The following is a 12,959-nucleotide window of genomic DNA, read 5'->3' as shown; positions in this document are numbered from 1 at the left end:
GGAGGAGGAAGAATTCTGGTCTCATGCTACAATGTAGATGAACATTGACAACATTATCCTAAGTTAAATAAGCCAGTAACAAAGTCAAATACTATATGATTCCATTTATATAAAGTACCTAAAGAACTCAAATTAATAGCAACAGAATATAAAATGGTGGTTATCTGTAGCTGGGATGAAGGGGAAATGAGAAGTTGTTTAATAGTCATAAAATTTCAGTTTTATTAGACGGAAAAGTTCTTGAGACCTATTGCACAACAAAGTGAATGTACTTGAGACTACTGAACTATAAAATTTTAGATGGTTATGATATTAAATTTTATGTGTTTTTTACCACAATTTTATAAAAAGTAAAATATATATGGAGTAGAACAGGATGATATTTACCCAAGGGGGCAACTGGGATTAGGAAAAAAGGAAAGATTAGGTGCATTACTACTTTACATTTCTTGACCAGAATTAGCTAGTTTGGCTATCACAGGTTCTTGGTATAGGAATGCATATCTATTGGCTGAAGTTTTGGGGAAAATTGTTCTTTAAAATGTATGTAGAATATGAATATAAGAGTACATATAGCCATAATAAATAGGACAAACATATAGAAAATCTTACCAGAATAAGAGTTAATTTATATACAGCACACTAATCTTACCAGCAATTTAAAAACTAAACACTTAACACATATACTGGCAAAAAATATATCACAAATATTGTAGTCTAGCATAGTTTATGACAGTAAACGAAAAAAGTTATATAATGATTTTAAAATAAAGCTGCAGCACTGGATCCTATAAATAAAGTTTCCAATTATTTGAATGTATCTTTTAAAAACTTTGTTACTGGAAGGGATGTGGGTGGGGGGATGGGTTAAATATATAATGGATATTAAGGAGGGCATTTGTTGGGGCTCCTGGGTGGCTCAGCGGGTTAAGCCTCTGCCTTCAGCTCAGGTTATGTTCTCGGGGTCCTGGATCGAGCCCCGCATTGGGCTCTCTGCTCAGCAGGGAACCTGCTTCCCCCTTTCTCTCTGCCTGCCTCTCTGCCTACTTGTGATCTCTGTCTGTCAAATAAATAAATAAAATCTTTAAAAAAAAAAGGAGGGCATTTTTTGTGATGAGCACTGGGTAATGTATGGAATTGTTGAATAGCTATACTGTACACCTGAAACTAATATTACACTGTATGTTAACTGAAATTTAAATTAAAAATTGGAGAAAAATAAATAAGTGAAGACTTTATTCTTAAGTAATGTCTATATCCAGCATGAGACTCAAACTTACAAACACAAGATCAACAGTCCCATGCCCTAACTGAGCCACCCAAGCACCCCAAATGCATTTTTGAAGTAAATTTTCTTTTGGAAGAATACCATTAGTTGCATTATATTCATTTTGTTTTGGCAGATTGTGTTTGATTTGTGTTTTGTATAATATTTGATTTGTTGTCTAGGGGAAAGAGACACATATGACCCTTTAATCAAATCTATTTCCTCCATATGAGTAATACCATTGCAACAGGTATGTTAGAAGCTGAGAAAGTTTTCAAGATGGTCTTTGCTAGTCATTTATCGAACTGAAATCTGAACATAGGTATGGCCTCACTTTAAGCAAACTTAATAACGAAAATATAGGTTTGTAAGACAGATCAGTTAATCACTGTTTACTCAAAATGGGATTCATCTGAAACTATACACTTCACTAGCAAATTTTAACTAGAATTAATTTTTTTATATAAGTTCTCATAAGAGGTTTACTATATTGCCAATGCCTTTCAGCCAAAGACCAGAAGGAACATACCTATAGGTGAATAAGCTGGGTTTATTACTCATTGCAGTGTCTTCAGTAAGAAGGTGTTTTGAAGAATTATAGTAGAATTTAGGCTTTGAATGTTTGAATGATATTGTGGAGGGTCTAAGGAAGCAAGGGCTTGCTTTGTATTGTGTGCTGTCAGGGAGTGGGTCCAATTCTTTGACTGGGCATCTTAATTAACTGCATTTATAGGGAAGGAAGCCTAGAGTAATGATAAAGCTATAATTGGTTAACAAGTAGCAGTCACTCATAGTAATGTACTTTGGCTCACAAAAACCTTATCCAGAAGGTTAAAGTTTTTATATTCATATTATTAAATATGAAGAGTGATTGAAGAATTTTAATTAAAGAATAGCATAATCAGATTTGAATTTAAGAATGATAACAAAAATTAGAGACAAGTATTAGAGATGACAAATTAGTAGATAGCTGCAATAATTCAGATTTTTGTGGGTTCAAACTGACCATAAACATGGACAGATACAGATCTGAGAATGATTTGAGGGGTAAAATCTACACTTGATGACTAATTGTGTATTTAGTCAGGGAGAGGAAGAATGTCAAGAATGACTCCAAGATTTCTGAATCATTACCTAAGAATGAAAATATGAGAAAACAAATTGCCTTCGATAATGTGGGTTGGCCTCATGCAATCAGTTGAAGATCTGAATAAAACAAGAAGACTAGGCTCTTCTCAGCAGAGAAGAAGTCTCCAGCAGACTACCTGCAGACTTCATTTGCAACATTGGCTCTCCCTGGTTCTATAGCAGATCATCTTCAGACTGTAACGATAGTGTTGACTTTCCCAGGCTGCCAACATGCAATGCAGATTTTAGACTTGCTAAACTCCAGAATTATGTGAGCCAATTTAATATATATATATATATATATGTAAAATTTTATATATATTATGTACGTGTGTATACACATGCACATATGCACATGTGTGCACACGCACATTCTATTTGTTCTGTTTCTCTGGATAACCCTGACTAAAGAATACATATATGTAAGAGTGGTTTGTTATCACCTAGGGACAAAGTATAAAATACCCATAAAAGGTAAAAAAGTATTTAGAGGGTGAGTAGAGCAAGGAGATTGATGGAAACAGATTGGGAAAGGATATTAAGAAATATAGAAAGGGAAGCAACACAAAACAAACAAGCAAGCAAATCTAGTGTCCAGGAAGTGACAGGATCATTTCAAAAGTGAATGTTGAATAGCATCAAGTGCTGCAAGGAAGTACAGTAAGATAAAGAGTAACATGTGCTCAAGTAGATTGGATAAATAAGAGATAGAAAGTAGATCAGCCAGAACATCATCCTATCTTTTATGAACTCTCATGACAGCAGAATATAAGAATACTGCCTTATATTTGTACAGTGCTTCATCATCTACACAGCCCTTTCATGTATTTATTTGCTTTAATCTTCACAATACGTTGTGAGAGAGGAAGGTTTACTAATTTTCATTTTAATTTGAAGACCTGAAAACTTGAACAAGATTCCCAAAGGTTTAACTTTTATATGTCAAAATCAGTACAAAAATCTAGGCCTGCTGACTCCTAGTATAATTCAATTATGCTATATTACAAGGAGCATCTACTAAGCTACATAAAGTCCTAGAGAACCTAGACATATACTGACAAGAAACTTGGTTATCCTTGACGTCAACATCAGAAGTCACTTCCCAAATATTCTTGGCTTGAATATCAATTATAGAGGTTTCATTCTTTAATAGAAACCTTCTCTACCACCTTGTAGGGTAATTACATTCCATATATGGATTACTATTTTGCACTCACTCACGCTTTTTTAAAAATATATTTACATAATGATTACCATGTAGTAGACACTGTTTTAAGAACCTTACATATATTAAATCATTTAATCCTCACAACAAACTCATGAATTAGGTATTATTATTACTCTTATTTTGTAAATGAGAAAATAGAGACACTGACTATTTAAATAAACTCCTCAAGATGATATAGCTAAGAAATGGTGAAACTGAGATTCAAACCTACTCCTTTCCAGTATGCTACTGTCCTCCAACTTCAAGGAGGTCCATTAACTTTGATATTCTAGCATTTAGTAAACAAATCCATAAATATTCAGTCCATCCCCTTACTACCTTAGAAACTTGGATTTCAGACTCTGTGTTTTAAAAAAAAAATTAATCAACTTAGTCCATGCTCATATGGCAGCCCTTCTGGTTCTCCTTCCCCTCTGTCCCTCACCCGATTTCTTGCAGGCTCTTTTGGTCCTTTTCTGCATGTTATTTGACATTATAGTGTCCTTCTTTAAATGCGGTGCCAGAATCACAGATAAGTCTTCATGAGTTACAGATTCTTGTGTTTTGATATAGACTAAAGTTAAAGGAGTCAAATGCTCTTAGCATTGATGTCATATAATTATAGTATTATTATGTTTATCTTTTGGATTTTAACAATTATTCATTTCTTCTAAGTAAGTTCACATAAGTGTATTTCATCTTTTTAAAAAAATGTAGTATTGCATGGAGCACTGGTATGGTGCATAAACAATGAATCTTGGAACACTGAAAAAATAAAATAAAATAAAATAAAGTAATAAAATAAAATTAGTATTATAAGAGCAACGTGCTTATCCAGCTTTTGAAAGGACAATACCCTTGATCATTGCCTCCTCCTATTCCAAAGGAAGATTTCAATATAGTGTTTTCATTAAGAACCTTTAAAAACATTAATTTGCTTAATCCACAGGACTAGTGATTAGAGCTGTAGAAAAGATTGTCCTAGACTTGTACAGTTTAAGTACTTTACATAGACACAAGATTGATAGGTTTTTGAAACCTCTAACTGCTTAAAGCCCATCTTCCACTCTGTCATTAATCAACTGGCACTCTTTTGCCGGTTTGCTCTACAATAACACAGAAAAAAACTTCAATAAACAGTTCAATGACACTTTAGAGAGAGTGAATACCGGAGAGACAGTAGATTGCCTGAACTGTAAGAGAGAAATAAGTAGATTTATATCCTTTTTTTCCCGTGCAACCCTGCAAAAACACAAACAGAATTATATAGCCAATCATTAAAACCCCTTTATTTTATTACATAGGCCTAGATCAAGATAATTTCTTTTTAACACAAGAGTGATGATGTCGCAATGCTTCTCAAGGCAGTTCTCTCTCTAATGTTTCATTAGCTTTTTAAACTTCTTGCTTTGATCCAGAGTATTTTTTCTTTATTTCATTTGTAAAGCAAGTAAATGTAATAAGCTCCCTTTTGGAAAATCAGCCTGGCTTAAATCATGCATTCTTTATACAATGTTAGGCAGAGAATGGTTAACATTTGTAGCCTCATGACTTGCAAATGAAAGAAAATAATAACGCTTAGCAAGACATTAGAAGAACACATTCACCATGAATCATACTGCCCTTGAAGGTGCAGCTTAAAAAAACAGAGAAATAGATTTGACACCACTTGGACTTGCAGCTCGGACATGCTGCATTAAACTGTTCAAAATTAATTTAATCTGAGCAAGGAGAATAATAGCCTCTCAGTTCAAGGTTTCTGATAGCAGTAATTTGCACTCGAAAGTACTTCCAAAGGGAAAGAATAAATGAAGGGCGACTCTCCAAAACTGAGTGAGCAAATGTATTCACTAATGAAAGCCACTTGATCACCCTATAAAAGATCATCCAAAAAAATGACACATTCTATATCATTCTCTTGGGTAGGAATTTTCTCTTGCAACTGTTCAGTTGCTCTGCTTTGGGGACAGATTCATCCCTTTTTGAACTCTTGATGGCTCTGGAGGAAGTGTCTGGCTTTAGTTGCTGCATTAATTCAGTTGCCCCAAACCAATCTGACAAAAGATCATGCTGTCATAGGCTTTGTGCCCAATATTCTCTTTCATTCTTGGGGAAGGCATTTCTTGGTGAATAAGTGAGCAAAAATCATAGCAAGTACTTAGTGTTTGAAACAATCCACCCCACTTTCTTACAGTCACAAAAAATGTTCTCACCAAATCCAGGTGCCAAGATGCTAAGCAGAGGGAAAGACATGAACTCAAAAGAGGGTACTCATACTAAAAGACCTGAGTGGCCAAACCAATCAATGGAGTAAGTAACCAGCAAAAGCAAACTGGTATATAGAGTGATTTGAGGAAAACTATTAGGATCTGCCTGCTCAAAATTCTCTCTTACATTCATTGACCACAGAGTCAAAGATTCGGTTCATATGTCATTCCCTTGAAAATAATGCCTTCAGGAATCACTGACACATTTTTTACATAAGAAATCATCTAGCACTTCACAAAACTCTGAGACATTGGGATAGCCTAGACACAGAAAAAACTGGCTTTAAGAGCTCTAGGTAGGACTCACCTAACTATCTAGGTAGATAGAAGAGGGGACTCCTGATTTAAATTCTTCCCACTCATAACTAGTATAAATAAACAAATAAATAAACAAATAAAAGTAAATGCAGACAAAAATAGTGATGTTAAGTTCCCTAATAATTACATGCATGGAAAGACAAAACTAACTTCATTTTAGACAATTTCTTTTACTTGCTTAAATCAAGTAGTTTTCTTCATACACTGGGAGAAATTATTTTTCCCTTGATTTGAGCTCTAATGGTGGTTAGAAAGTACATACAAAGAAATACAAAGAATGAGCTTTTCCAAATACCAGGAGAGTAAGTAATATATTAGTATTCAGGTTTCATTTCCAATTCCTTAGCTGCTTTTCTTTTGCAAATTTAGAAGAAAAACCAAAAGGCCTTTTTAAATTCTCTGGTAACACTTAATTTCTTCTGAATAATTTACCTGCCAGTAGTTATTTGTTCTATAATAATTCAAGAAATGCTGGTTATGCCAAAGGCCCTTAAAAAAAAGAATGTCTCTAAGTTCTGTTAGATGTTTAAAATAAATTGAGGACTTTCAAGACATTAAACAACATACTCAGTTGTTGTTGATCAGTGTTTTTCCCCCTCCCCAGCAAAAAACAAACAAATGAATATCATTTAAAAGTTACAAGCAAGGTTTTGAACACTTATCTGGTCTTTAATGAAAACTAATGAAATTTATCCCCAGAATTATATCATACTTCATGGGTTAGGCTAATATTATTAAATGAGTGGTTTTAAAACTCTTCTAGTTAACAGCAAATTTCAGAATGGCTAAAATATTATTAATCTCATGTTAGCCATTTTCTTCTTTTCACTTCAGAAGAAACAGAACTTTACATATTACCATTTGATAATAAATTAATTTAGGTTTCTCAAAGTTGGGCTGTGAACCATTTGTATCAGAATCACTTACGGTATTAAGAAAATATGTAGTTATGCCCCAATTCCTGAGGATTCCTCCTTATAGGATTTATTCCAAAGTTTGAGAACCACGGTTTTCCATATTTTAAATTGATGCCTATCCAATGAAGAAACCAATGTATTGGCTTATAGCCTCTGCTTTATAACTTCCACTGAAATGAAACTTATGATGTCACTCATCAGCCATTGTTAAATAGCGTTAATGGTCAGAAAATTTTTCCTTATACCAAGTCAAAATATATCATGCAACTTCTTCTTATTGGTCCTAGTTCTTCCCTCTGAAACCATGCAAATAAAAATGTAATCCCTTTTCCGTATGACAGTCCTTCAACTACTTGGAGACTACTACTATATTTCCTCTGTTTTCCACCCTGGGCTGAATATCATCTAAATATCTTCAGTCCACACAACTATTCCTTCTGATACCATTTCCATATACTTTACCATTCTTGTCACTGACCCTAGATATGTTCCAGTTTATCATTGTCAGCCTTCAAATATGGTGCCTAGAGCTGAGCATAATATAGAAGATGTGGTTTGGCTGGTATAAAGTATTGTGACACTATGCTTTCTTTCATTTGTTTAGAGCACTAGACATCAAAAAGTACCTTAAACTTGTACAGGCTTTTGTGATGATGTGTGTGTGTGTGTGTGTAATTTTGCCTTTACACATCCAGTGAACGAAAACCTCCAAATCTTTGTTAAGTGCAAACCTATCAAGACAGACTCTCCTCAGACCTCACACTCCATGTACACAGCTAAAAGCTAGGACTCAGATTTTATTTCCTTTGCATGAGATTATATTAACAGTTGGAGTGCCTGGGTGGCTCAGTCAGTTACAGTTAGAGGTTTGCCTTCAGCTCAGGTCATGATCCTAGAGTCCCAGGATGGAGCCCATATCTAGCCTCCTGTTCAGTGGGGAGCCTGCTTCTCCCTGTCCCTCTGCTTCTCCACCCCTCCCAGCTTGTGCTCTCGCTCACTCACTCACTCTCTCTAATAAATAAAGTCTTTTAAAAATATATATTAACAGCAAACCTTCACTGAATCATATTGCTTTTTTTTTTTTAGTAATATTCATTCCTTCCAGCTTTGGATCATCTGTTAAACTTGAGAAGTCTTATTATTTTTATGCCTTCATTAAAGTCATTAATCAAAATACTAAAATTCAGAAAAGGGTGTAGAATCCTATCGCCAAGCCCCTAGTGATATCCTACCAGGTGGATCTGAATCCATTAATTAAAACTTTAAAAATTTTTGTGAGTCATTACATTTACATGTAAATAAGTTTGAAGTTTTACATGCATTTGTTATTTATATTTCCTTTTTGGTTTTTAACTTTCTATCCTTTACCCATTCATTCTCCTTTTATTGAGATATAGGTCACATCATATAAAACTGACTGATTTAAAGCATACAGTTGAGTGTTTTTTAATATATTCACAGAATTGTGTATTCATCACCAAAACAAACTTTAAAACATTATCATTACCCCACATACATACCCTTTAACAGTGATTCTCCATCCTAACAACCCAAGCAATCCCAGGCAACAGCTAATCTACTTTCTGTCCCCATACATTTACCTATCCTAGACATTTCAACTAAGTGGAATCATACAATATATGGCCTTTTGCATCTGGCTTCTTTCACTTAGCATAATGTTTTCAATATTCATCTATATTGCAGTATGTATGAGCACTTCATTCCTTTTTATGGCTGAATGATATAGCATTATATGGATATGCTACATTTTATTTACCCATTCAACTGATGGACATCTGGGTTGTTTCCAAAGTTTGACTATTATGGGCATCTATGGACATTCCTATAAAAGTTATTTTCATGAACATATGTTTTCATTTTTCTGGAGTATACACCCAGCAGTGAAATTTGTGGGACAGATCTTAACTCTATATTTAAGCATTTGAGGAACTGCTAGATTACCTTCACAGTGGCTGCATTATTTTATATTAGCAGCACCACGGTATAAGGGTTCCAATTTCTCCATATGCTTAGCAACACTTTTACTTTCTTTTTTAATACAGTCATTCTGGTGGATGTGAAGTGGCATCTTGTGGTTTTTATTTGCATTTCCGTCAAGTCTCATGATTTTTTGAGCCTGGTTTCATGAATGCATTATCTACTTGTTTATCTTCTTAGAACAAAGTTTATTCAGATCATTTGCCCACTTTTAAAATTCATTCTTTTGTCTTTTTATTGAGTTTTAAGGCTTCTTCACATAATCTGGATATGAGTCCATTATCAGATATATTATTGGGAAATATTTTTACCCATTCTTGGGGTGTCTATTCAATTTGTTGACCATGCCCTATGAAATACAGGGTTTCTTAAATGTTTTTAATTTTTGTGCTGTCCAATCAATTTTTCTTTTCTTTCTTGTGTTTTAGTATCATGTTTTAAAAATATGCTTAATTCAATTTCATGATGATTTATACATATGTTTTCTAGTAAGAGTTTTATACTTTAAGCTCTTACATTTAGGCCTTTGAAACACTTTTAGTGAATTTTTATATGCTATGAGTAAGAGTATCAACTTCATTTTTACACATGTAGATCTCTAGTTGTCCCAACACTATCTGCTGAAAGGCTATTCTTTCCCTTATTGAATTGTTTTGATATCTTGTTGAAAATCATTGGTTATAGGTATATGTGTTTATTTCTGTACTCTGCATTTTTCTCCACTGAATTCCTTATTCCAGCACCACTGTGTGTGGTACTGTCTTGATTACTGTAGCTTTATAACAGGTTTTGAAATCAGGAAGTGTGAGTCCATCGATTTTGCCGTTTGTTTTCAAGATTATTTGCTTGTTGTGGATTCCTTGAATTTCCATGTGAATATTAGAACCGACTTGCCAATTTCTGCAAAAGAAGCAATTATGATTTTGATAAGGATTGTACTAAATTTGTAGATATTTTTACAATTGCCATCTCAACAATATTAAATACTTAAATCCATGAACACAGGATATCTTTCCATTTATGTATATCCTCTTTAACTTCAATGATGTTTTGTAGCTCTCAAGTATTAAGTCTTACGCTTAAGTAAACTACTTCTAAGTACTTAATTCCTTATATGCCCTTGCAAATGAAATTGCATTCCAGTTCATTACTATATAGAAAATAATTCTTTTCTATATCAAAATCATGTATTAGTTTTAATATGTTTTTAAGGGATTCCTAAGGATTATCTATGTACAAAGTCATGTTGTTGTCAAATAGATATATTTATTCCTTTCTGATATGGATGAATGTTATTTCCTCTTCTCCCCTTTTTATCATGACTGGAACTTCCAGTAGAATCCTGAATAGAAGTGGTGAAACTAGACATCCATGTCTTGATCTTAGGGAGAAAACATTCAATCTTTCACCAAGATGTATGATGTTAGCTGTGGATTTTTCATAGGTATCGTTTTAAAAATTTGAGGAAGCGTCTCTGTTTCTTTGATTATTCAGTGTTTTCATGGTGAAATGGTGTTGAATTTTGCCAAAAGCATTTTCTGCATCTATTGAGATGATCATGTAGTTTTTGACCCCTATTTGATTGACATGATGTATTACAATAATTGATTTTTTAGAGATTAAATCAACCTTGCATTTCTGGTATAAATCCCACTTGCATGTGGTGTATAATCATTTTTGTATCCTGTTAGGTTTCATTTTATGGTATGTAACTGGTGAGTTTGTGACTATATTCTTAGGAGACATGTGTCTGTAGTGTACTTGTGTGATATTTTTGTCTGGTTTTGGTATCATGGAAATGAATGAATGAATTGCGGTGTTCCCTCTTCTATTTTGAGGGGCATTTGTGAAAATTGTTATTTTTTTCAATGTTTGGTAGAGTTCTAAAGTAAAGCCATTAGGGCCTGAACTATTTTTGTGGGAAGTTCTTGAATTACTAATTCCATATCTTTATTTGTTACGGGTCTATTTAAAATTTCTATTTCTTCCTGAGTCAGTTTTGGTTTTTTGATGTTTAGGAATTTGTCCATTTTATCTAAGTTGTATATTTTGTTGGCATATACTTGTTGTTAGAATTACCTCATAATTCCTTTTTATGTATGTAAGGTTGGAAATAACATTCCCTCTTTCATTTATGACTTTAGCAATTTGAATATTTCTCTTCCTAAATACAGCTAATGTTTTGTCAGTTTTCTTTATCTTTTCAAAGAAAAAACAGTTTTATTGATTTTCTCTATTCTGTTTCTATGCTCTGTTTCATTAATTTTATGCTTTAACCCTCTTTCTTTCTTTCCTTTTCCTTTCTTTGGCTTTAGTTTGTTCTTCTGTTTCCTGTGTCTCAGGTAGAAGATTAATTTATTGATTTGATATCTTTCTTCTTTTGTAATGTAGGTGTTTTTAGCTATGTGTTTCTATAAGCACTAGTTTAGCTACATCTTAAGAGTTTTCATATATTATGTTCTCATCTCCTTGTATCTCAATTTATTTTCAAATTTTCTTTTGAGCCATTCATTAGTTAATGAACTACTCATTAGTTTTTTACCTTTGAGCTATTCATTAGTTAGTAATATGTTGTTTATTTTCATATACTTATGAATTTTCCAAACATCCTTCTATTAATAACTTCCAATTTCACTCAACTGTGAACAGAGAACACACTTTGTAATATTTAATTCCTTTAAATTTATTGACAATTTTATCATGACCTAGCAGTTATGCTGTTTTGTTTTGTTTTGTTTATCATGGAATGTTCAATGTGCACTTGAAAAGAACATATATTCTGTAATTGTTGTGGAGACCTCTATAGATATCTGGTGTCTTGTTCAGGTATAGTATTGCTCAAGGCCTCTATTTCCACGTTCATCTTCTTTCTAGTTGTTCTATTCAATATTGAACATGGGGTGTCAAATTCCTTAAATATCATTGTTAAATTGTCTATTTCCTACCTCACTTTGGTCAACTTCTGTTTTATATTTCAGGTCTCTATTGTAAGGTATATATTTGCTTATAATTGTTATAACTTCTTAATGAACTAACCCTTTTATCATTATAAGATGTTCTTCTTTATTTCTAGTAACATTTTGTTTTTTAAAATATTTTTTCTGACATTGCTATGACCACTATGGCTTTCTTATGATCACTGTTAACGTGATATATCTTTTCTTACTCTCTTCCTTTCAATCTATTTGAATCTATTTGAATATTTAAATATAAAATACTTCTCCTACAGACAGCATATAGTTGAATCTTATTGTTTTTAGCCAATCTAACGATCTCTGCCTTTTGATTATATTATTACTATATTCACATTTAAAGTTATTCATGACATAGTTGGATTTTGTCTGCCATTTTACATTTGGTTTTCTATATGTCTTGTGTCATTTTTGTTCCTCTATTCCTCCTTTACTGCCTTATTTTGTATTAAGTAAATATCTTCTAGTGTAACATTTTAAATACTTTAATGATTTTTTCAGCATATTTTTAGTTATCTTCTTGGTGGTTGCTATAAGATTTATTACATACATTCTAATTTATCAGAATCTACTTAATAATTATGCCAATTTAATTGCAGTGAGATATACATACAGTACTCCTACATAGCTCTATACCTTCTTCCCCCTTTTTGCACTTTTAATATATATAATAATATGTATATATAAACAATATGTTTATTTATGCATGTTACAAAGCCAACAATACATTTTATAGTTATTATTTACATAAATTTATGTCCATTTATGAAGCTGAGAATAGAAAAGAGAGCAAATATATCTTTATACTGGTTGTTATATTCCCTTTCTTATTTAACCCTTACGATTCTCCTTATATGTTTCTATGTATTATCCACTGCTGTCATT

This window comes from Lontra canadensis, unplaced genomic scaffold, assembly GCF_010015895.1.
Source record: "Lontra canadensis isolate GAN:19392208 unplaced genomic scaffold, GSC_riverotter_1.0 scaffold81, whole genome shotgun sequence".
In the NCBI taxonomy this organism is placed as follows: Eukaryota; Metazoa; Chordata; class Mammalia; order Carnivora; family Mustelidae; genus Lontra; species Lontra canadensis.
Note: the sequence above shows the minus strand (reverse complement) of the source record.